At 44.2% G+C, this 24,799-nt stretch overlaps 1 protein-coding gene across 1 annotated transcript in view; it reads left to right on the top strand.

Moving 5' to 3' along the window:
• The window catches only part of NHS (NHS actin remodeling regulator), a gene marked incomplete at its 5' end in the record, with an annotated part of 260,819 nt that overhangs the window by 107,905 nt on the left and 128,115 nt on the right, over nt 1–24,799 (top strand). The window lies entirely within an intron of this gene.

The following is a 24,799-nucleotide window of genomic DNA, read 5'->3' as shown; positions in this document are numbered from 1 at the left end:
ACACTGGGGCGCAGGGATAAAAGTGAGAGGAGAAATAAGGGCTGCTCCCATGAATGGCTGTTTATATCCTAAAACCAGCGTGGGATCTGAGAGCAGCTCCAGTGAGTAAGTATGCAGTTTGGCTGTCAGATGAAGAGCTGGGTGAGATGCCAGTGCACTGGTTATAACTGATGAAGGTAGGAACTGAGCGTTTGGAATGAGGCAGGGCAAAATCCCACAGTTAGATAAAAATGCTGTGCAACAGAGCAGCGTAAATCATAATTGCTAGGAAAAGCCCTGTAGGTAAAGGATGTGGGCACAGAAAAAAATGCTGTGGCAGCTAAAAACCACCGTAAGGAACAATGACTTTGAAGCTGTGGTTTCTGTAAAGACTCAGTAAGCCATGCGGAATGAATGCTGGGCATAACCAGCCAGCTGCATCCCAGGTATGATTAGTTAGGAAGATGAGTGAGGGTTTGGAGTGGGACATATGTACTGTGCTAACCTTATCTGCTGAGAGCATCTCTGAAATGAAATAGGTGCAAAAGACTTGCGAAATTATTTTTTTTCATGGGAAAGGTTGGAGAAAAAGATATTTATCATGCTGCTCATAATGTGGGTTTTTTTCTTGTGGGGTCTGAACTCTTCTTAGAGTTTTTGCTAGTAGTAATATAATATAAAATATAATTTGAGTGCTAAGATATTCCTTTTAAGAAGACGATACTGAACACTTAAGCTATTTTTCTGCCACCGTTAGCCAGGCAATCTCTCAAAGGTGTGCATGCAGTTTCTGTACGTGTCCATATTGTTATTTTCTGGTACAAGGAGTTCTGCATGCATAACCATATACAAATGTAGTATGATTAATTATTCAGACACCACCACCAAGTGCTGAGAGCTTTACAAAAAAATAAAAAAAATAAAATAATGAGTGCAAGGTTCTTGCTCTACAGATTTTCTGCACAGTACAGGGGAGGAGGGGAAGAAATGTGAAGGCCAGCTCTGATAATGTAGCCTATAAATTTGGTGTGGGAAGGCTGCATCCTGCCTCTTAATGTATTCTGAACTTTTACGTTTTTCAGCTTGTCAAAAGAAAAATGGGATAAATGTTTATCTTCCCAAAATGATCTCTGGTTAGGCTTATCTTGGCTATAGATTGAAAATCAAAATATAAATCACGAGCCTTTCTTATGCAAATACCCATTGTTAACATTTGTCAGACACAGAGAGAAAACACTCCAAGTCCTCTCGCATCTTTATGGAGGATGAAAACAAATCACACAAGTAAGTGTGCTGAAAGTGCTAATACTCTTTCAAGCCTTTGAGCAGCATTAAAATCCCAAGAAACCTGAAGGTGAACTGTCTATAAAAATAAATTTTAAAAAATGCATGGCATACTAATGCCCCAAAGCCACCATTTTGTAGGAAAAATACCCCTCGCAAAATTGATGCCAAACATGATGGCAACTGGAATCAAGGGATTTCGTGCTTCTCTTGTAAGGCATGGTGCTCTCCAAGGGAAAAAAATAGCAGAAAATGGGAAAGTTTACATTGGCCATGTCAGTGGGAAGTCAAAGAAAAGCTAAATTTACAAACTGAGGAAATACTGCAGACTATCCTCTACCCCTGGAGGGCTCTAAGTTTCTTTTTTGAAAGCAGTCACTTTGTAAATATGAGGTACTTCGAATTCTCGAGTTATTGCTGTCACCAGCTTGGAGAGACTTTTGTGGCTGGTGTACTTGGCTGAGAAGGGTTAGTGAGCCCATGAGGGCTTTTGTAATTATTTTTTTTTCCCCCTCCTAATTTGGAGAATGTTACCTAGCTCTCAATCACAGCTTCATCAGTGTGGCTGAATGGCATCATCACAACCTGGCTGGAGAAGTTGTCATCTAGGTAAACAGAAGCAAACTGTATTTACGAAATTGGGAGTCTCAGCACTTGCTGGTTTCAAATGTGTCTGATTTAAAGAATCTCTTTCTTTCTTTTGCCCTTTCTCTTATTCTTTCTTATCCAGTCTGGTGACTACTTTTTCACTAAAAGAGGCTCAAGTTTTCTTATTTTTTTTGATGTATTACATGGAAAAGTGGATCCTAGGGCTCATCAGAACCCCATTTATCTCATGGCTTTGCCATCAATCATGAAGTGCACATAGCGGAAAAACATATAGAAAGCTCCCCAGGCACAGTAGACAGTTTGAAATGAGAAGTGAGCCAGTGTCTGCAGGAGGAAGGGTAGCTTGGGTCTTCCACAGTTCCCTCCTCGAGGAATAGCAGAGCTGGTGGCCTTCAATGGCAGAGACATCACAGAGTTGCTCATGGGTGATTGCATCAGTGGTAATGGGAGATCTCACAGACCTGTTGTAGAAATGGAGTTAGACAGTGTTTCAGAACCCTGAGCCTCTGACTGGAAGTAAGTGGCATTAGTAGGTCTGTTAGTTTGGTTACGTGCTATTTAAACATTTCTAGCTGTGGATGATCCTCAAGACTTACCTTCTTTCTGAGACCCATGAGTGATCCGTGTCTCCCAACTTAAGTGGCACACGATTATGTAGTTAAGAGGAAGACTTCTCAGCTCCTCAGGCTTCACCAGCACAGCATGAGGAGAGACTTAGCTTGCACTGGAGCCCTGATCTAGTCTGTACATGGTCCATGTGCTTCCTGTGGCTCTCAATGCTGTAGCCTTTGAATATGTCACTGCACTTAAGGTCTTTCGTCTTACAGAGGTCCTGGGGGATGGAGAGGGGTATCTGTGCAGCAGAGTTAAACCATTTGTCCTGAGCCATGTGGGACACTTTTGAGAAGGGAAATTTAGTCTAATGTTTCTCTCCATCAAAACTGTGCCCTGCATGTAGATGTCTACTGCATATTTTTGTGAAGGGGCAGGTGCTGTTATCATCCCCACTATGAACTAATGCATATCTCATTTTGACTGGAAATTCTTGTTTCTCCCTGTAAAATCCATTCTCTTCCTCAGTTTTTAATCCTGTACCAGCATCAAGTTGATCATTATGTATTTGTACATGACTGGCACAATAGGTCCTGCATAAGTGGTTACCCTACATCCCATCGGAGTGGAAATTAGCAAAAATTTCCAGCCAGGAAAAGAAAAAGTCTAAGGAGACATCTGTAATGCAGAATAAGTCTTTCTTGTGTCTTTTTTTTTCAGTGCTTTTCTTTGCTCAAGTGACAGTCAAAACTTTTAATATTTCCTTTCTCTATTTTTTTTTTGCCTTTTTATGCTTTAAAGGAAAGAACTGCAATCTGCAAATGAGGCCCTCGTCTTCCATCCCCTGTTTCCACATTGATTAGAAGTAGTGAAGGATGAGCATACTGAGCTGTGTGGCTGTGCTCTGATACATCCTTGCAGAGAACACAGGGATGCTGTTGCACAGAAATGTTGAGACATTGATTGTTGTGGTTTAAGGGCATGCATCTCAACGTGCAGGGTGCAGTGCCTCCGGCCCGGTGCATGTAGTTCTACAGATACTGGGGAATCACTGTGGAACTTTTCCTATGTGGAAATCATTTGGTGAACTGGGAGTGTAACCCCTAGATGATATTAGGGCCTTTCCTGCAGTGTTGTCTGTTGATTTTCAAGCTGAGACAGCCCAGAAGGGCTCAGCAGCTTTCAAGCTCCACCAGCCTCTTGACAGGTCCCAGTGTGGATCGGGAGGGATGTTTAAGCATAAATTGGGTGAGGACACTCTTTGTTTCAGTGCTTTTTGGTGTGAGGTCAGCAGCACCGAACAAGTCCCAAAGAGTGTGTCTGGGGTGAAAGTCCAAGTTCAGCTGCCTTTGCTGTGGGACTGATGTTATAAGGATTTACCCAGCTCTGGGGACTTTTGTCTGGGGAGTCGGACTGCTTTTTGAGAGACAATGGCAACGCTGGTGTCAGTGTGGGGAGCAGTGGGAGACGGGTGCAGGGCTGTTGAATGGGCCCAGCCACCGCCCAGATGGAGGGATCAGCCAGCGAAACAAAAGTAAAGCTGCTGACAGCACATTGCTGAGAGAAGAGGGGCAGGACAGTGCACCCAGGCCGGCATGGGAGCTGCCTGTGTGGGTGCTGGGAAGCCATTAGGGCTTAGTAACAAGTTTGGTCCCCTGTGAGAAAGGACACAGCCCTCATTTTAAATGGGGAGAATGAAAGGGCTCTTGCCTGCTGTCTCTCGGCATCAAAAAGGTCAAATCTCAGTGGGAGTTGGTGTTGCCCTCATACCTTTCCAGCTGCTTTTGTGGCTTTAGTGATGAGCTGGGCAGATTTTCACAGGGTAACAGGGTTCCAGGCAAATTGCTAGGATCTCATCTCTACCATTTGCCTGAAGCAAATCCTGTACCTCTGTGGGCAGGCTTTGGCTAGCAAGGAATTTGGGGGTTTGTTCCAAGGGTAAAGCACTATTTGTGAATGACTAGGGTTGGTTGGAGGAGGCATCTTTACAGGTTGAGTGGTTGGTTTCCCATTGCTCCAGCTGAATGGCCAAGGTCACTGCAAGCCAAGCATTGGGGTGCATATGGGGAGCAAACCTGTGCCTCTTGCAGGCAAACGGCACAGGTCCTAGGGCAGAGGTGTATGACTAAGGGGCTGTGGCAAGGCCTCAGCATGGCTGCTTGCTTGGAGCAGCAAAGTACCAAACACAACTGAAGGATGCTGTATTGTCTAGCCATCCTATGCTTTATCCTCTTGGAACAAAATCCTCCTTTTTGAAGACACAAAGATATCTTCTTTTGCCCTGGTGATGGAGTAAGTCATCTGTGTTACTAGAGTTCTAACACTGCCAGTGAAAAGTTGGCCATACCTAGCCAGGAAAATACTTTATGGAAAATAGCAATAGTATAGGAAGTCTTCTGAGTTGCTTTGAAGACTTTATAGGACTTCAGTATTCTAAAACTTAGGCCTAAATTAATTTTGACCAGTTAATAATGATGTATGCTTGAGCCAACCTCAATAGCCTGCCTTTGCTTTTGTTTTTTATCCCCACAATGAATTTAGAGAAGGCACCAGCATAATCCCTCAGCCTTCATTTTGCAAGACTAAAGCTGAAGTCTTCTAGCCTCCTCTTGTAAGATAGATACAAATCCCCATAGATAAACACAAATCCCCAGTTCCTAGTCGTTTTTCTGTTCCAGAGCTTAGCTTAAAAGCATTCTTGCCCTAAAAGGACTGTGGGATTTTATAGTGCTACATCCCTCTAGGTTTGTCTCTTCTAGTACAGGCTTACTGAGAAAGTGGGGTGTGTTTGTGAATGTATGTATGAATATGCTATGCAGGGAGTGCATGCACATGCTCATATTTCAGATTCACATTTTTGTACAGATAAATCCATACCTTGATAACAACTTGGGGTTAGGTTTGGGTTTTTTTATCCTTACTACATCAAAGAACACAAATAACTTTGTAAGTTTGGAAAGGCCCAAATCAAAATTCCATATTGCAGTGTAGAAAAGGCACCAAATACAGCCTTGGAAATCCCACTGATCTCTGATTTTCATCTCTTTCAGAGAAATACTTGTTGAAGTAATTTTACCCCTGCCAGAGTTGCAAGTGAAAGAGAATGTTTCCAGGGAAGTTGGTATTTCAGAGATAGGAGGTTTCAGAGGAATTAAAGAAAGGTTACTCTTTTAAAGCAGCTGGTGCTGGAAAGCAGGGAAACAAGCTATTTTACCATCTAGTCTTTGTAATTTTGATTGCAAAGAGTATTGCCGGCTTGAAAGATGAGGCTTTTGGGAATAGGTTTTTTCTGAAGCAATATTGAAACGTGTGAGCAGATAAAAGAGAAATATGTTCATAAGCAAAGGGTATCAGTCACCAAAACCTCTCCTCTCCAACCTCATCCCGCAAGGTGCGCACATCCTAAGTGATCTGAGCTACTGTCAGGTAGTATATGTGTGTTATGTACTTCAGTTTAGAGCTGACCAAGACCTAGCCTGTCTCTTGCCTCAGGACTGCTCTGCCATTTCCTGGCTACCCACGAGTTCAAATGGTCATCATGTCAAGGAGAGGGGACTTGGCCAAGTGTAAGGATGTTTGGGCTGTGTGCTATTTCCTCAAAGATGCTTATGATGGCTTTGCACTGACTGAGTCCTATCAGTGACTCTAGTCCCAAATCTTCTTATAAACAGTGATAGTTATTTTGAGATAACTAATCTCGGTAGTAAGGCAGGGGTACTTTCTAAAGTTGTTCATCATAGGGAGGGTCTACCTTGCTTCTGTAAAACCAAAGTGAAGGCTGATAATGTGCCCATATCATTCCCCCGATGATAATCCCAAACAAGGAGGTCTCTTCAGAGCCCTTCCTACTTCCCTGTGATATGATCCCCAGAGCTCTCCAGTCAGCTTTCAAGCCTCTCATGTTGCCAAGAGTTTAATAGCTATTGAATTTGGAAGGAGGGCATCCTGACTGATTGATATGCTGTGCTCCTTTCAACAGAATATGGCAGGTCTCTGGAGTTGAAGGTGTTAACGTGGCCTTCATGTGCCGGGGTGTTTAATGGTCAAGTGAGGTTTCAGAGTCTGAGCAGAGAAACATCTCCTTGCTTAGGCATATTGCCAACAACTTCCATTAAAATCTTTGACTTGTATAAAGGCTTCACATTATCACTTAATACTCACTTTACAATACAATGGTGTTAAACATACAGATGAAAAGGCGGGGGAGCAACTGAAGGCATCTGAAAGGTGTTGTATGGGTATATCTCATTTTGCTTCTGAAGTGCATTCTGTTTCACTTCAGCTGCCGAGGTTTATGAGAAAAATTCAGTTTGAGAACTTAGAATTGGCATTAAATATAGCATTAAAGACCATCTAGTTGGAAGGTGAAGTCATCCAAGATAAGTTGGAGTAGTTGCTGCTGCTTTTTTTGAGAACAGTGTATTCTTACTTGGAAGATAAAGAGGGAAAAAAGACAAATAGAAATGATAAAAAATGCTAAAGTTTCTGTTGCTGAGTGTCCTGGCAGCCTCAGTGCAGGAAGACGCTGAGCACAGACTTATCACTCACTCCAAGACTTGGCAAATTAGGACCAGCATTAAGCTGTTTATGACTGCTTTCAGCTATCTTTTTGGTCATGAGCTCTCTACAAAATTGCCAAAGAAATACTGTTGACAGCTAGCTAGGCTTCCTTAGACAAAGGGAGAAAAGAGGGAATTAGGAAGAAAGGGAACAGCCTTTCCACTTGTTTTTGCTCAGAGCTAGGACCAGTATTTACTGTGGAAATTTTGGTGGATTGATTTCTGGTCCTGAGGTCTCTTTCTCATGAGACGTGAGTTCACAGAATCCTCGGGGTTAATTCAGATCCTGTGTAGAGTTCTAACTCCAGCCTTTGATTTTTTTTACTTTGATTTTTTATTTTCGTAAATGTTTGCATGTAACAGGCTAAGCTCCATTGGTTTCCATGAAAGTCTGTGTGTGTTAGGAGCAGGGAGGGAACAGGACTGAGAGTATTCTCTCTCTGGCCTAGACATGGAGTGAAAACGAGCAACCTGCAGGTGCAAGATCATTTACTAATACTCCATCATTTAAACAGGGGTCTGGCCTTAAGTCAGCACCAAGCCTTAGGGAAAACACTCAGCGAAGCCTGTTTTGTGTTATTGTCATATGGTCAATAAACCATCCATTTGTTTGGCACAGTTATGGTGCTGGCAAAAGGCCTAATCTCAGGTACTGAGGCTGGATGAGGCCCACCCCGTTACTGGAAGAGGCTTTCTTTTGGGGGGTTCAGTTCCTTCACAAAAACTGTAGCCAGGTGATATGCTGCAGCTTTCAATCCATTAAAAAGATGTTCAGTTTAGAGGACCTTTTGTTTTGGCCATATTGAATTGATCAAACTTGTGGTTTACAATTAGCAAACGAGACTTGCCTACTCGGTCTGGGTTGAAATCGAGTCGATTTGGTGAAGGTGGATGAGAAGGGAGTTTGTTTCACCAAGCATGTTGTGGCAGGTGGCTGCCGTGTTGCAAAAGAAACTTGCTTTTCAGGAACAGGCTTTTAGATGGTAATGTGTGAGAGGAACAGAGCTGTAGATGCACACACACACAATTTAATTTGATAGAATCATAATTTGTCAAAGGAAGTATGGATATGGACATAAACTTTGAGTATACTCTTAAGAAAAATGAAAGAAAATAAAAATTCAAGATGCATGCCCAGTGGTGCACCAGAGTTTCACACCTGCACCATCTTTTGTATCTCTGCATACACATTTTCGACCAAAATGTGAACCTCACAGCTTGTGTCTGCAGACTCAGTTTGAATTTTAGGTTTCATTTACACAGGATTAAGCATAAAAATTACTGTCTATCTGTCATCTTTCTGTCTCCCTCTGTGCACACACATCAGTGATGAAATGGATTGCAGAAATTTATGAGCAAAAAACTCACGAAAATTGGAATGGCTTATGCAATAAACTTTTAACTGCATAAATAGAAGTTTATTGGTGCTTCACTGTGTCTTTCAACACTGAATTTCAGGTTATGAAAAACAAATAAACATTGTAATTTTTGAAGTTTCTAAACACAAGCAGTTGGAGCTTGATATTGAGGCTTGAGAAAATGGCTATTTGGTTTTGTTGTGGAATTGAATGGGCTACTCAGAAAAATCTGATGGGATATATTAATGTAGGAACTATTGATCACCAAAATGAACCAGTATATTCCCACATTTAAAGAGAGATGGATCAATGTTATCTGACCATGGGTGTACTGACTATCAGAAGATAGATTAGACTGTTCTTGTTGCTATCCAGCAACAGACAAACTGAAATCACAGGAAATTCCATCTGTAAATAAAGAAAAATAGTTCTCTGGTGAGTGTGACCAAATACTGGAACAGATTGCCCAGAGAGGTTGTGTAGTTTCCATCTGTGGAGATAGTCAAAACTGGACTGGACACATCTCTGATCAGGGGTTGGTCTGGATGGTCTCCAGAAGTGCTCCCTAGCTTCGGCAAGTGGGTGAGTCTGATCTAGAGAGTTTCTGTCCATTATGGCTGATCAAAACTGTACCAGAAAACCTTTCTTCCAGGGGTCCCTCTGGCTTCAGGTTTAAGTTTAAAAGCTAAACACCTAAATCTCAACTGGTTATCTTCTCTTCTCTTATGTTCAGTGGCTGTTTATCGAAGAGCCACCTCTCCAGTGTGCTAGGTTTTTAAGGCGGATGAGATGTACATTACCTTATAGAGGTGTCTCTTTCCCTTTCTTGACCAACTCAGACTTAGTGGTTTTGGTCTTAGACCCCCTAAGTTGGCTGATTCCTACCATAAGTTTTAGTCCCTGCACAGACATGATGTATGCAAAATTAGAAAGTGTCTGTTAAAGTGCCAACAACCATAAATGGACTGTACCCGCCACACTCTCCCAGTGTGCAAAAGATGACACCCATCCAGGTTTGTAAAGCATGTTGAGGGCAGAGAACAGCTGTTTTCTGGAGGACTCTGGGCTCTGTCTGCATGGCAGCAGCACAGGGCAGCGGGATTAGGCACACAAAGAAGAAAAAGTCAGTGCTGAGAATTTGGCCCCATAATGTGCATATTGGAGGGGGTCACTGGACCTAGCCCACAGACTGAGCACCCTTTAGCAGCTAGAACATGCTAGATGTGGTTTTATCTGAAAGAAATCCAGTGTGCATGCTCCCAAAGCACTCTGTGTTGGGATCCAAGGCATGGTGTGTGGGGACAAGAGGCAAGTTCACTTCTGAAGCACACTTGTGAAGGGGACACAAAAATGCAGGTGTGCCTTGTGAAATTTAGAGAAGAAAAAAACTTAAAAAAAATAAAAATAGCAAAAATGGACAAAGTACATGGCAGTCATATGATTAACAGAGCTCTCTTAAGACAGGTGATAATACAGCAAGGGCTATTTTTATCAACACATGTATGATTCTGCCTAAAATGTCATTTCAGAGGTACTGAAATTGTTCTAGAAAATGGGTTAAATTTGATTAGTATTTTTGACAGAAATGAGGAGGAAGCGAAGCTTTAACAAAGTCAAAACATTTCATTGCAGCATTTTTCTGAGCATGAAAATATGTCATTTTGCTAAGTGAAACTTTTCAACCTTTAATTCTGAAACAGTACATTCAATTAAATATGTGATCTAAATTTCGAAAAACTGTAGAAGGTGGCTTTAAACTGTGCTAAGTATACCAAGACAGAAGTAAGGATTTGGTTTAAGTCTAATGCAATAAAGTCTACATCTTTCTGTGATATCTGAAGTCTTTTTATTTTTCCTCTGGGGGAAGATGAAGAGAAAGAAAATTGGATGAATGACAGGTTCATGCAAGTGTTTAGGTTGGTTATTGAATGTGTTTTCTATTCATACCTCTTGACAATTGCATGTGGCATTTATTCAATTCTCTGAAATGCAGCTGTGAGTTTTGCAGGTGAGAAGACAATTTCTTTAAGTAAATTTTATCAGTCATTTTCTATCTTCATTTCTGAATTTAAAAAAATGGAGGATACAATACAGGAAATTCTGCCTAGTTCTATGGCACAGATTTTGACCACATGCTTATATAGATAATTGTGGCTTCTCTGCTCTTGTACAGCAGGGGGTTCCCAGAATGTCACTTTGTTAAGTTGTGAGTGTTCTAAGACTGTGGTTTTCACAGATGCTACTGGATATTGGGGTTTTTGTTTCTCAAAGAATGAGATACACTGGCAGTCACAGCTCACTATCATAGAATCATAGAATGTCCTGAGTTGGAAGGAACCCATAAGATTCAGTGATTCACAGAATTGTAAGAGTTGGAAGGTACTTCCAGAGATCATCGAGTCCAACCCCCCTGCCAAAGCAGGGTCCCTAGGACAGGTCACACAGGGAGGCATCCAGATGGGTCTTGAATATCTCCAGAGATGGCAACTCCACACCCCCTGGGCAGCCTGTGCCAGGGCTCTGTCACCCTCACTGTGAAAAAGTTCTTCTGCATGTTGGTGCGGAACTTCCTGTGCTCCAACTTGCAGCCATTGCCCCTTGTCCTGTCCCCACAGACCACTGAAAAGAGGCTGGCCATTTCCCACTGTATCCCACACTTCAGATATTTATAAAAATTAGTAAGATCCCTGCTTAGTCTTCTTTTCTCAAGGCTGAAAAGCTCCAGTTCATTCAGACATTCCTCGTAGGGGAGATGCTCCAGGCCCTTAATCATCTTTGTAGCCCTCCACTGGACTCTTTCCAAGAGAAAATAAGGATCATCAAATCCAACTCCTGGCTCCACACTGGGCCAGACAAGTCAGAGCATGGGACTGAGCGCATCGTCCAGATGCCTCTTGAACTCAGTCAAGCTCAGTGCTGTGACCACTTCCCTGGGGAGCCTCTTCCAGTACCCACCTCCCTCTCAGTACAGAACCTCTTCCTGATACCCAGCCTAAACCTCCCCTGTTACAACTTCATACTGTTCCCTCGGGTTCTCTCACTGGTCACCAAAGAGAGGAGATCGGCACCTGCCCCTTTGCTCTCCCTCCTCAGGAAGCCACAGATGGATCTCTCCTCAGCCTCCTCTTCTACAGGCTGAACAAACCAAGGGACTTCAGCCTCTCCTCATAACACTTCCCCTCCAGACCTTTTGCCACCCTTGTTGCCCTCCTGTGGACACTCCCCAATATTTCTGTGTCCCTCTTGTACTGTGGTGCCCAAAACTGCACCCAGCACTTGAGGTGAGGCTGCACCAGTGCAGCATAGAGCGGGACAATCCCCTCCCTGGACCTGCTGGCAATGCCGTGCTTGGTGCACCCCAGGATACAGTTGGCTCTCCTGGCTGCCTGGGCACACTGCTGGCTCATGTTTAACTTGCTGTTGACCAAGACCCCCAAATCCCTCTCAGCATGGCTGGCCTCCAGCGTCTGACCCCCATGTCTGGATGCGCAGCCAGGGCTGCCCCTTCCCAGGTGCCGGATCTGGCACTTGCCCTTGTTAAACTTCATGCTGTTGGTGATTGCCCAGCTCTCTGAGCTGTCCAGGTGTCTCTGCAAGACTTCTCCACCCTCAGTGGAGTCAACAGCTCCTCCCAATTTGGTGTTATCTGCAGATTTACTTAGGACCACAGACCTTGCAACCTTTTAAGTTTAGTTCCACTTTAATTTTAAATACAACAGAGCTTTTATTCCAAGTGGGTGCCTAGAACAAAATAGGATTAATTTCCTTCCAGCCTTTTTGTAGATGTTGCTATTAAGGCTTTCCCAAGGACAAATCCAAATCCTACCTCTGGCTGCTGGCAGGTTGGTTATCGCCCGCCAGAGGGGTTTCTGTGTGCAGGAACTTTTCTCCAGTTTAGGTGTCACTTTTGTTCCTTTTTTATCTTCCCTATCCCGCCAGCTGTCCAAAAATGGGGTGTGAGAACTCAATTAGCAAAGGTGTCATGCTGTGAACTTGTCCTGCTGCACGGGGCCCTGCCAGCAGCGACCTGGTGCCATTGCCTTTGCCTGTGATGGGGAAAGCAAAGGTAGGAGGTGAATGTAGAGAGGGATTAGTGGCAGCTATGTTCTTCCTTCTTTCTTTTATAGTGAAAAGAGTGAGTTCACACACAGGTGCAGCCCCTCTTGGTCACATGAAGTATTTTCAGTAGTACCCAGAAAAGGGGAGTTCCCTAAAACTGCCAACAAAATGCCAGAGAAATTCACGTGTGCATTTTTGCATGCCCACTGCTTGTGTCCTGAATCACCCAGCTTATCCAGAAATGGAGGGCCTGCATCTCTGGGGCTGGCGTCTTCCACCCTGGTGCTCACCTGGTGCTGTGGGGCAGGTGGTGTGTGTTGCAGCACAGGGGCTGAGCAGCTGCGAGCACGGCTCTGGGCAGGGCCCTGGGCAGGATGACAAGCCATCGGCTTTACTTCACCCTTCCTATCTTCCCTCCACACCAAATGAGGCACAAAGCAAATGATGCTGTTGTCAGATAAACATGCAGGTGCTGCCTCTCTTTACGGTCAGTTCCTTCTCACCTCAGAGCTTGCAATGTTTAGCTCCCGCGCAGTGTACATGAAGTTCAGGGGGTTTCATGTGTTGGACACCAGACTCTCTGAAAAGATGTGCTGCTTCAATTTCTGTCCTTACCTGGGTCTGTTCTGGGTGCATGTATAGCTGCTGGTGAGTTGGAAGGAGGAGATGTGCTGGGCTGTTGTAGCTTGGCTGTAAGTGAGGCTGAATTTTAGGAAACCGAGTACTTGGAGCATACTGTATCTGTGGTTTTTCATCTGCAAGTCCAGTTTTGTTTGGGTCCAAGCAATTTGGGGTTTTTTTTCTCCTAAGATTTTTGAAGGATTTTGAGCATGGCTGGTCTTGCGTCACGGAAGAACCAGAACAATGGCTGTAAGGGCTCTGAAAACCTGGGGAGATGAAGCCACAGGGGATGATTCCATTTACTGGTAGAAACTGAGGAGGAGACAGACATGTTATTCAGTCAAGGGAACACTGTAGCCATGAAGGTGCATGATAGAGAGGTCTTTACTATGTATATGTTTCTGCAACTTATTAACATGTTGGGTGTGGGATGCTGAGGGCTGATGGTTTGAAGGAAAAGAGACAGGTGAAAACCACAACCCTCAGCGGTACTCCGTGGGAACTACTAAAAATGCACGTAGTGGGTGAAACCAAGTCGGTAACTCTGTCCCCAAGTCATTTACCCTCCACTGTTCCAAAAAAGCTGGAGGAAAAGCAGAGGGACGTCATGCTGCTCCTCAGCACTCATGTGGTGTTGTGAGGATCTGGGAAGACACGCCGTGGGTCTGCCCGTCACAAAGGCTTATCTTCACGCCACACAGCTACTTCTCTCAGGGTGCAGCAGAAGTACAAGCCACCCCCAATAAGGGGGAAAACCCCCAGAAGTTAGCATGAAATGTCCTTTTTCATTTCAGCTGCTTTCCAGGTTGCCACACACTGAATTGTCTGTTTATTTGCCCCTGGAGCACTTAGTTCCAGCGTATATGATTACATACTACTTTTTTGGCCCTGTTTGGAGACAATGAGTGGGTGTGTTTGTTCTGGTAGCTTTAGGGTAAGAAATAGCAGAAGAGGTACCGTCTCCTCTGTAGCTGGGAGGAAGGCGAGCGCTAATGCTGTTATTACACAACAGACTCCATCCTGGGGTTTGCCGACTCCATGCATGGACATGCACAAGTAAGAGGAAGAGCAGGGAAAGGAATAAATGGAAAGAGATCAGCAGTACTGGGCATGTTCAACTGCTGAATGTTATTTTTCAGGGCAGTCTCTTTCATTTCGCGGAGGATGTTGCCAGTTGTGTGTTCAAGGATAATTCACCCATAAAATGCACTGCATCTCCAGGGTGGGATGTGTGTGGGGGGGTCATTTCCCAGCACACTGCACTGTTTTTCAAATAGTTATGTGTTTTAGGAAATGAGGGGAAGTGGTTGTGAGCTTGGGGTTAAAAACCCTGAGAACTGTATTTTCAGCGAGAGGATAAACTTCTGGCTCTCAGCTAACAGATGTGACACCCAGCCACTGAACTTGCTCCTGGAGTGTTTTGGGCCACAGTGGAACTATTTCCTTTGAAATTGTAAGACCATAATGCTTCCAGGTCCCCTTGGAACCACTGCCTAGGTGAGCAGCAGAAAGGAAAGCTTAATTTTCATACCCAGCTGGGGCAGTTTTAGTTAGGTTTCTGGTAGCAGTTTCCTCACCTTCTTACCTCACATGTTATTCCCATAGGAAGACTTGGAAAGCACATAGTGGGAAAGATATTTGTGATTCACTGCTCAGCCCCACACGGATATAAATAGATTAGCACAAGCTATAAAAACAGAAGCATGGCCATTTTCTTCTCCCCTCTCCTGCCATCTCTTAGCCAAGACCAAGTCTTTCAAATCCTGTTAGTCAAGTTTGTATCCTGTTCTCTGCTGGCTTTCCTTCAAAAGGAGGGGTGCTCTTTCTCCAAATCTTTAGAAGCCAGAAGAGAAAGACAAGAAAATGGGAAAAATAAGCCTTCTCTCTAGATGTGTCCTCAAACTTGAAGCAGACCTATAAACCACAAAGTTGGTGTCTTTGGAGATGAGGGAGCTTGTGGGCCAGGAGCTATTTGCAGCAACTGGAGATGAACATGCCATGGAGTTGCTCTTCTCAGGGATATCCAAGGATAGGACAAGGAGCAACGGGTGCATGCTGGAGCATAAGAGATTCCATGTGAACATAAGGAAAAACATTTTCACTGTGATGGTGATGGAGCACTGTCACAGGCTGCCCAGAGAGGCTGTGGAGTCTCCTTCTCTGGAGAGACTGAAAACCCGCTTGGAAATGCTCGTGTGTGACCTACTCTGGGTGATCCTGCTCTGGCAGGGGGGTTGGACTAGAAGATCTTTCGAGGTGCCTTCCAACTCCCAATGTCCTGTGATTCTCTAGGGGGGGGGGGTGCCGGAAGGAGTCTAAGGAAGAACCTTATGTGTGGAGGCCATGGAGGGGGAAGGTGGGCCCAGGACCCACAGCTGCCCTCTGCACCGCTTTTGGTGCAAAGACGAAGAGCAGCCAGCTCAGCCCCGCTGCACCCCCGGCCTCCTGGGAAGTTTGCACCTGTATTGCTGTCTTCTGCCCCGCTTCTCCCAGCTGGCTGACTGCAGCTTGTGCCCTGAGGAACAGCATAGCTTCCCCCACGTTTTGTGATCTTATCTGGGGAATGATGAGTGTTTTCTTTTGCGGGGTTGGGTTGTTTTGGTTTGGTTTGTTTTCTAGGACAGGACACTTCCTGAGAGGATCGAATTAAGCAGCATTATTTTTTGTTTCTTCTTTGTTTTCTTCCATTTCCCATGTTCTCCTTGTTTACAGATAGATTTTAGACGTGATACTCAGTGACAGTAAAAGCAATTTCTGAGTGCTGGGGGAACCAGTAAACCATGGGAACCTTCCTGCAATTTAGAAAAGGCTGGGGAAGCAGGGAGGAGAGGAGCAGCTGTTACTGAAATAGGCTGCAGGACACAGCTGACAATTCCTGTGGCAGAAGCAAGACCATGCACAGATAAGCTTCTGTAATCATCAAGAAAATGCACAAATCTTGAGTCAGTAGGTGATGTTCAGGAGGATTGCATCATTGCCTGTTGATGGACCTATATTTGTTTTAAGAAAGGCTAGGATCAGAGGGAAAAATGCGTCAGTAGGACATGCTTCAGTTCTTTACCACCATGACCAGTTTGCAAGGTCTTGCAGATTTTTCTGTTTAAGATGGGGGGGGGGGGAATCTTCAAGAGTGAGTTGACAGGTGGAGGATCATGAAATTGGCTGGCTCTGATTGTAGGGAGTTCATATAATCATAGAATCATAAAATCACAGACTGGTTTGGGCTGGAAGGGACCTTAAAGATCATCAAATTCCAACCCCCCTGCCATGGGCAGGGACACCTCTCACTAGACCAGGCTGCCCAAGGCCCCATCCAACTTGGCCTTGAACACTGACAGGGAGGGAGCAAGTTCATACATGTATGCACTTATCTGCACATAACTTGGTAACCATCAAAATGAACCTTTTAGCCCAGGTTCATCAAGGTGTATGTGATCAATGATAAACACAGAATTAACTCCAGTGACAACAGTCAAACTGTTGAAGTATTTAAAGTTAGGCATGTTCTTAAATACCTTGTTCAATCAGGGCCTATTTTTTCCATCTTTTGGCAGAGAAAATATATTGGGAAAAAATATATGCCATGGTTTGACCTGACAGGCAGCTAAAACAACCACACAGCTGTTAGCTCACTGCTCACCCACCAGTAGGGTGGGGGAGAGAATCAAAAAGGAAAATAAAAGGTAAAACTTGTGGGTTGAGATACAGGAAGTTTAATAGGACAGAAAAGGTAGATGATGATGATGACAATGACAAAGAATACAAAGCAATTAATCCACAGCACAACCACTCACCAGCTGAGGCTGGATGCTCAGCTTCTTCTTGAGCTGAACTGCCTCCTGACCAACCCCCAGTCAATATGCAGAGCATGACATCATATGATATGGAATATCCCTTTTGCCAGTTTGGGTCAGCTGTCCTGTCTGTGTCCCCTCCAAGCTCCTGGAGTGCTCTGTGCCTTCTCCTTGGTGAGGCACTATGACAGGCTGAAGAGTCCTTGACTGCTTGGCAACAACCAAAACATCAGTGTGTTAACAAAAATATTCCCATCCTAACTCCCAAACACAACATTACACCAGCTACTAGAAAGAAAATTAACTCTCTCTCTGCTGAAACTAGTATAAAAAATAAAGGAATTTCCTCCATTTTTGGAGACCAGCTAGGAAAAGGTTCTTTCTCATCAAATAAATAAAATATTATATCTTTAAAGGAAATCCATACCCATGTGCAAAATACAAGATGAAGAATAACTGGAGGGGAGTAACATGCCTGCCAGTGTGGTTGCCACATGTGATGCCGATGTGAGGTCATATCTGGAATTCTGTGGTAGGGAAGTCCTTATTCAGTTGCCGTGTCAATCATAGAAGATGATAACAATTTTACAGCTTTTAGTGTGGTATCACAAATATCAGATTCCATATTGTGCTATATATCAGAGGGAAAAAAGAAGTGGGGAGCAAAGTATTCCTGCATTTTCAACAGTAGTGAGAGGTCTAGTGTTTCATATGGAGCAGGGAAAGAGACACAGTTACAAGTTTGGTTTTAATCTAAGGTGTAACTTAGCACGCCTGGCCTAAGGATACTTACATGGCTTTCCTTGTCCTGTGATGCACACGGTAACCTAAAGATCTCTGATGGGTTAGGGAAGCCACCTGAACTGAATTTGTGCCAAAGAGCACTTCGGCCTGTAGGCTGAGTACATCTTTAGCCCTGTCTCTCTCTCTGTCAGTAGTAACTCATTTTTCTGTGTAACCTAATTTTATGATTAATCTTGAATACTCTCACACCTTAGAGTCTTTATGCTCTTTCTATGTTCCCTTAAACCTTTCAGGAACTTCCATGCCTTCCATTACTTTTGTGTTTTGCACCAAAACTGGTTTTTTTTTCTACCTGGTTTCTCTACTCCTGGGATGCTGCTTGACCAGCTCTTTAGCCCAGGGGTCTTTCTAGAGTTCATATAGAGCTTTTCTATAAATCCAGGCCCTTTTCTACTGGTGGTTTTGTTTCAAGGTACAGGGACCTACCAGTGGGATGACCTAGAGAGTAACTGAATTATGAATTATGCCTTTAGCTGTCTGTGAAAAAGCACTGTTTTTTCACTTGTATAATGTCTGAGCTGAAGAAGGAGGAGTGATGTGGGGTTTTTCTTGAACTAAAGAGCACTTATTTTCACCTACTTTGGCTCAGTGTTACTTCTCTTCCTTTCTTAGCCAAGATGAGCAATAAGGAGCATAGCAGTCAGAGAAGGAATGGGATCTTTTTGGAGGCTCCTGTAAAATCCCAGCTTTTTATAATGAGCCGATTTACAGTGCTGGTGATTTACTGGGGCAGAGTCTTTGGGATACGGTAGTTTCCGTTTATGAAGTGGCTGCTCCTGTTTATGTTAACACATCAGACACATCATCATGAAAGATAAAATGGTGCAGACCCCCTTCTGTTGAGTCCTGAAGTGCAGGCTGCCTGTTCCTCAGCTGGCGCTGCGGAGATGTCTGCAGCAGCTACTCTGCCATGACATGGCACAGCTGCTCCTCTGAGATCCCTCTTTTAACTGCTAATTCTTCAGTCCTTCACCTCAGACAAAACCCTCCCAGGGAAGCCATTAAGGCACCACATTTTCTTCATTTGTGGTCTGCTGTTCTTTTTCTCCCTCACTTCCCAAACAAATAAACCCCAAATCCCTGAATGCATTGATTTGGTGACGTGTCTGGACAATGGTGTCACTGGTGATGTCACTGATATAATACAGATATATAAATGCATAAAGCATGCTTTTCTGGCCAATTCAAAGACTACCCCTGAGGTGTATGTTGTGTAGACTGACACAGCTGGAGGATGGAGCACTTAAAGGGGTATTGAATAGCCCAGTGATGGAGTTTTGAAGTTAATATGCATTTTCTTTAGCTTGCATTGTGCTTGTTGAATTTCTTCTCTGTTCTATTCATCTATCCTTTAAGTTCTTTACAGAGAGAGTGGTAAGGTGCTGGAACAGGCTGCCCAGAGAGGTGGATGCTCCATCCCTGGAGCTGTTCAAGGCCAGGTTGGATGGGGCCCTGGGCAACCTTGTCTAGATCAGGGCCTGGAGGTTGGTGGCCCTGCCTGTGGCAGGGGGGTTGGGCCTCTGATCCTCAGGGTCCCTTCCAACCCAGACCATTCTATGATTCTATGATCCTGGAAAGAGATATGAAATTAGATAGTCCTTTGGGATATATGGTCATGGCAGAGGGAGGACATATTGTGAGATGCCAGGCTGGTGTGTTCATCTCAGGTAAGAGGGCTATGGAAGAACACTGGAGTGCAGAGGAAAGGCAGGCAAGGGAGAAGTGAAGGGAGAGAAAGGAGCGATGGTGGTTATGTCACAAAACTGGACAGAGAGTGGTCATCCTCAGTTTATTGTCTCATTTCTCCCCTGAGATATTTGCCCATCTTTGAGTGACATTTAGGCTCAGGGGCTGGATGACTTTAGTCACCTTACCTCATTGGTGTTGTCCTCCCATAGTCACTTTCCTGTGTGAATGGAAGAGCATCTCTGCCCTGTTGAAGCGTCTTTTCCTGTATCAGCTATTGGAATGGGGTTAAGTCAGCCAACACAAGAGTCCCTGTGCTCTACTATATCTAATGTATGAGTTGCCCTCCTGTACAATTGCTGCTGGCCTAGAGGTTCCCCGCTGTGTCTTAGTGCAGCTTATTATTCCAGCCTCCATGTAGAAGCTTTCCTTTATCCAAACTGAATTATAGTATGTTATTCTCAGACTGTTTTTCCAACTTGAATTGTAATCCTGTCCTCCGGGGCACAGGCAGCCTCTTCCAGCATGGAGTTACCGGGACTTTCCTTGCTCCTCTTTTCCTCTCCCTTTTAAAGCAAGGATTCATACCTTCCCTTTTCCTGCCTCTGGGCCTTCACCCATCTACAAGCTCACAGGGATGACCACTAATGAGCCTGTTAGTCATTACTGCTGTTGGAAGCAACAGCAGTACCTTTGGATGAATTTCCTCAGACTCCTGTGATTTAAGAGCATGTGCCTAGTTAAGTACTTTCTAACCTGGTATTTCTGTGGCCCAACCCAAGGTCATTCCCCTTTATCAGTGTTAGTTGTTGTAGAAGCATTTTGGCTGCTGAACTTTTTTTGGTAAACGCCAATGTGAGGAAGACATTAGACACGTCTAACAGGCTTGTTCCTCTGTGCGCTTGTCTCCAAGAGGGGAGGCAGCCCCAGGACCCACAGCTGGCAGAGGGAAAGGTCTCAGGCAAGCCTTCAAGGAGACTTTTCTCTGTGAGGACACCTTCTTGATTATATGCTGAGCTTGCCCGGTGCCTGTGAGCCCTGGCCCAACTGACAGGACCAGTGCTGCAGAATGTGCCCCGTTCCCCTTTCTCAGAGCAGTGGGAGAGAGCAAGCAGAGGACCGATCACCCCCCGCTCGCTGCGGTACAGTCTGCCCTGCAGACTTGTTTGTTCAGGTGGTGCCGGATTATCATTATCAGGCCTCACACTATAAAAACCCCTGAGTTTCTATGCTTTGAATTAAAAGAGTGATGACACGACAGATTAACTTTTTCCTACTTCACCGCCCTGCATGCACCTATGCTCCTTTCCACAACCTCCATCTAATAACAATAGTAACAACAATGGAAAACAAAGCAAATCCACAGCACATGCAGGAAACTGCTCACGAGTCGCAGACTCAGTGTTATTTTTTTATGTTGTGCCTGCCAAAACCAACATGAGTCTGCCTCAGGGATGTGAAACCATCTCGGATTTATTCGAAATGAGTATTTTTCATGGCTCCTCCCTCTTCTTTCCCTACCATTTTGATGTCCAGCCAGTCCATAAAAGCTTTCCTGCAAACTCCACTCCATAGGAACAACATGCAACAGCTTCAGTTTTGCAGAGGGAGGCAAAGGGCTACCTTGAAAACCAATGACATTATTGATTGGTGCAGAAGGGTGTTCATAAGTGCACACCTTAAAAACAGAGCAGGTCCTTTCTGCAGAGGTTGATTCTTGGCTGATCAAAATGTGTGTGTGTCTGTGTGTCTCTCTCGCGCTCTCTCTCTCTCTCTCTCTCTCTCTATCTGTCATCTCCACCTCGTCGATTCCCGGGAATCCATGCAGCAGCCCCGAAGTAACTGGTGTGTAGAGACATGCAAAGTCCTGGTCCTGCATGCTCCTTGCTGAGTTGGGGGAAGGGGTGCTTGAAGGTCTGGTCAATGTGGCGTCAAACATGACCACAGTTTGGTACAAACTGTATAGAGTGCTGAGCATTGGAGCTGCAGAACACAGCTGTGTCACTGTCCTGCCTGCTTGGGGCTGAGGGCGTAACGGCCATGTGGGTCACTGTCTGCCCCCTCAGAGATACCCTGGGTTGCTGTAGGGCAGGCTTCTTGGGACTGCTTCTTCGTGGGTTCTTGTGTCCCCATTGATGGTCACTCCAGGTGCGTCAACTTCACATCCTCTTCTCCCACATCTTAACTCCAAGTAGAGAGGTTCAAGACATGCTGTGAGATTTTTCTGCCTTATTTTCAGCTCTGTGCCTACTTTAATTGCAGTGTTTTACACATGGCAGTTCAATTTTCTTGGCCAATGGAGAATTGGAGAGCAGAATCTCAGAGGAAGTGCACGGTGGGTCTCAAAAGGCAAATTCATTTGTCAGCCTTTGATGGTTATAGAATTTTCATGAAGCTCATCATAAGATTCAGAATTGTTCCCAGAACTGGCTGCATCAGTTTTACCAGCATCTGTCATTCAAGCACCAGAAATTTATCTTGGTTATTACATACTTTTTACAAAATACTTTGCTTTCAGATATCTTATTATTTGGGATAAACTTTTCCCTGGAACCAAGAAAGTCAAACCCATTTTGTTTTCCTTCACATATACCACTGACTCTCAATCACTTGACTCCAGGAACCCGGACTTTAAGAAAAACATGGATATGAGTAGGCTTGTGTTCATACTCGCAGCATGCAATAGCCAAGGCTTGGAGTGTCTGGTGCACAGGTGTCCATTTGTCACCATAAATACAGCCAAATGAGCTGTTTGATACAAAATGGTGTGTGACAGCTAATCAAATGAAATCTCTAGGTTACACATGGGCAGAGTCCTGGTCCTGACCTTATGTTTTTTGCTATAATTGAGTCCAACACTGCTGAGTGTTCTTACTTTGAATGAACCTTATTTAGCCTGTTCCTTCTAATGTGGTGGCTGTCAAAGACTTCTAACTTTTTAGACACCTGGGGTTGCAGAGTATTGTTGGAAAATATATCTCCCACTGTTTAAAAAAAATGCAAGTTAAACAAAATAAATACCCTGATGCTTTCTGAATTGTTCAGACTAATCCTGTGAATGCTTAGGGTCTGATTTTTGAAATATAAAACAGCATTTAAGAAGTTATTAACAGAACTCTCCATCCACGGCATTGGGATGATTAGTGAAACTCACTTGACTTTAGAAATTGATGAGTCTCAGTGACTGAATTTATCCTAAGAGAAAGAAACAGTAGATCCCGCTTGATTTATAACATGATGGTCATCCTTTATCTACGAAGAAGAACAGCTGGCAAACTTCAGAAATGTAGGGTGTGCTCTTTGTCATTTGTCTTTTAAATTCATTCTTCCCTGTTCTCCTTTGCATGCTGGCATGAATGTGGTTGCCACTCTCTGGAAACGCACTGTGAAGTTCTGAAACTGAGCCTGTGGAGTTAGACTGCAAAAGCTTTTGTGTGGGTCACTGCCAGACCCTGAAATGGGGAAATGGAGGTGGGGTGCAGCCAACAGAGGGGTGTGCTTTTCTGAGGAGCAACTATCTCATGGACTGGCAGGATCTGGAAGCCTGGGGCACCAGTGCAGTTCTTCCAGAGTAGCCAGCTTTTCTCAGATCTCACCATGCACTATTGGCCAGGGAACAAATGGGGAATCACCTCCCATGAGAGACACCATGAGTTTCAACTCAAAGGTTAGGTGGTTACAAAGCTGTTAGCACAATTGTTTACAGATATACATGAAACACAGTTTTTCAAACAAATATATGTGTGTGCCTCAGTTTGAACGTGAAGATGACCTGTCTCATCTTGCCACTTTTGCATTAAACATACATTTTTAGGACCCATAATCAGGACAGGTTGATGTTTTTCTAATCCATGCTGGTTGGAAAAGAAACCTTTTTGTGAGCGTAGGCTCGGGGTGAATTTTGTTCCACAAACCTTTCTCAAAGTAAGATGACTATGACAGTGATTTGTGCCAAGTCAGAAATGATGCAGCTACAAGAAAGGACAGAGTATGGGTACATGAAAGGTTGCTGGACCTGGCAGAACTGTAGGCTGGAGTGTTTAGCCATCTCAGGCAAATGTCTGAGTGAGAACCCAAAATGCACTGTGTGGGTTTCTATTACAATGATGGTAGACACCTATAGATGCATGTGTGAGAGAAGAAAAGGTGCTTTCTGTGAAACACTTGTTGCAGTCCAGATTTGGGACATCTGAATGCAGATCTGAACCTTTTTAGTTGGGCTCACCCCACTTCAGTTATTCTTCCTTTGATCACACCTTGTTATTACTGAAACCCACCTGTCTGAAGCATGCTCTCTGCTAATCCTGTCTCGGAGACCCGGCTTCCTGGGCAAAGGAGGGCCTGCCTTTTGGTAACGTTAACGTATTGTCCCCTTTCAGCAACGGTGGCAATTCCTTGACTTATGAAGGACCGTTGTGGCTGCCCAGCTGGCTCTTTGAGGGAACTGCAGAGCCATGTGGAGGAGCCAAGCTCACGCTGCCCAAAAGCTTCTGTGTTTAGTCACCCATGCGCAAGACAAAGAAGTGGGCTGGTAATGGGTGCCAGATGGAGGTTTCTGTGTTTAAACAAACACACATTCTGGACAATCAGAAACAATTGAGTGGCAGTTTGTACATTAAAACCTGATTTAACAACAGCACTCACTCGCTGACCTAGAAGAAACGGGGCAGAGGGCCCCCTGGCAGAACAATTCCCCATCATCCCTGTTTCTGCTGGGGCCCATGTATACATAGGGAGAGACTATATGCAGGACCATCACTTTCACACCTTGAGGAAAGCTTTCCTTTCCATGGGACATGGCCAAGGTCAACTAGTTTTAGAATCAAACCACCTTTTTGGCATGCCCTTGTCATGTTCTTGTCTGTGATTCTCCCTTGACTTTGAATGTTATGTCCATTCCCACTGGTGGGTCTCTGCTGCAGAGCGTAGGTGTGTGTTTTAAGCCAAACCCTTGGCAGTAACCAAGTGGTTGCTATGGCTCCTGCCATTGAAAATAGCATGAATTTGGTTACAGCTAAGCATCGATCTTCTATATTTCTGTAAACTAACTTGATTGAATGAATAGAAAATCTGTCCTGTGCTACTGGGTGGATGTCTGTTGACTAAAGAAATGAAAACTGTCACCATCTCCACAAGCTATAACATCACTCCCTTGTGTATACTGAGTGTCTTGTTTGACTGCATGTACTGATTCCCTTTACCATTTGACACATTATATAAATGAAAAAAGTCATCAAAAGAATGGTAAATTCCTAACTTAATCTCTCAAAAGCCAAACAATAGCATTTAAACTTAACTCTGTCCATTTGGATTATGGTTAAATAAACTTCCTCGCATGTTATTCTCCAATAATATAACCTGTCAGCACATGTACCAGTCAGCAAAGATAGTGTATTATTTAAAAAGCCAGTTCTGTCAGTAGGAATTGAACATGCTCATTGCTTTGTAGGAGTATGTCTTCTCCTTTCTCATGTGGAAGCCAGTTTTTGTTTCT

This window comes from Gallinula chloropus (genome assembly GCF_964237585.1).
Source record: "Gallinula chloropus genome assembly, chromosome: 1".
Taxonomy (NCBI): Eukaryota; Metazoa; Chordata; class Aves; order Gruiformes; family Rallidae; genus Gallinula; species Gallinula chloropus.
This window is presented reverse-complemented; position numbering and strand designations above follow the sequence as displayed.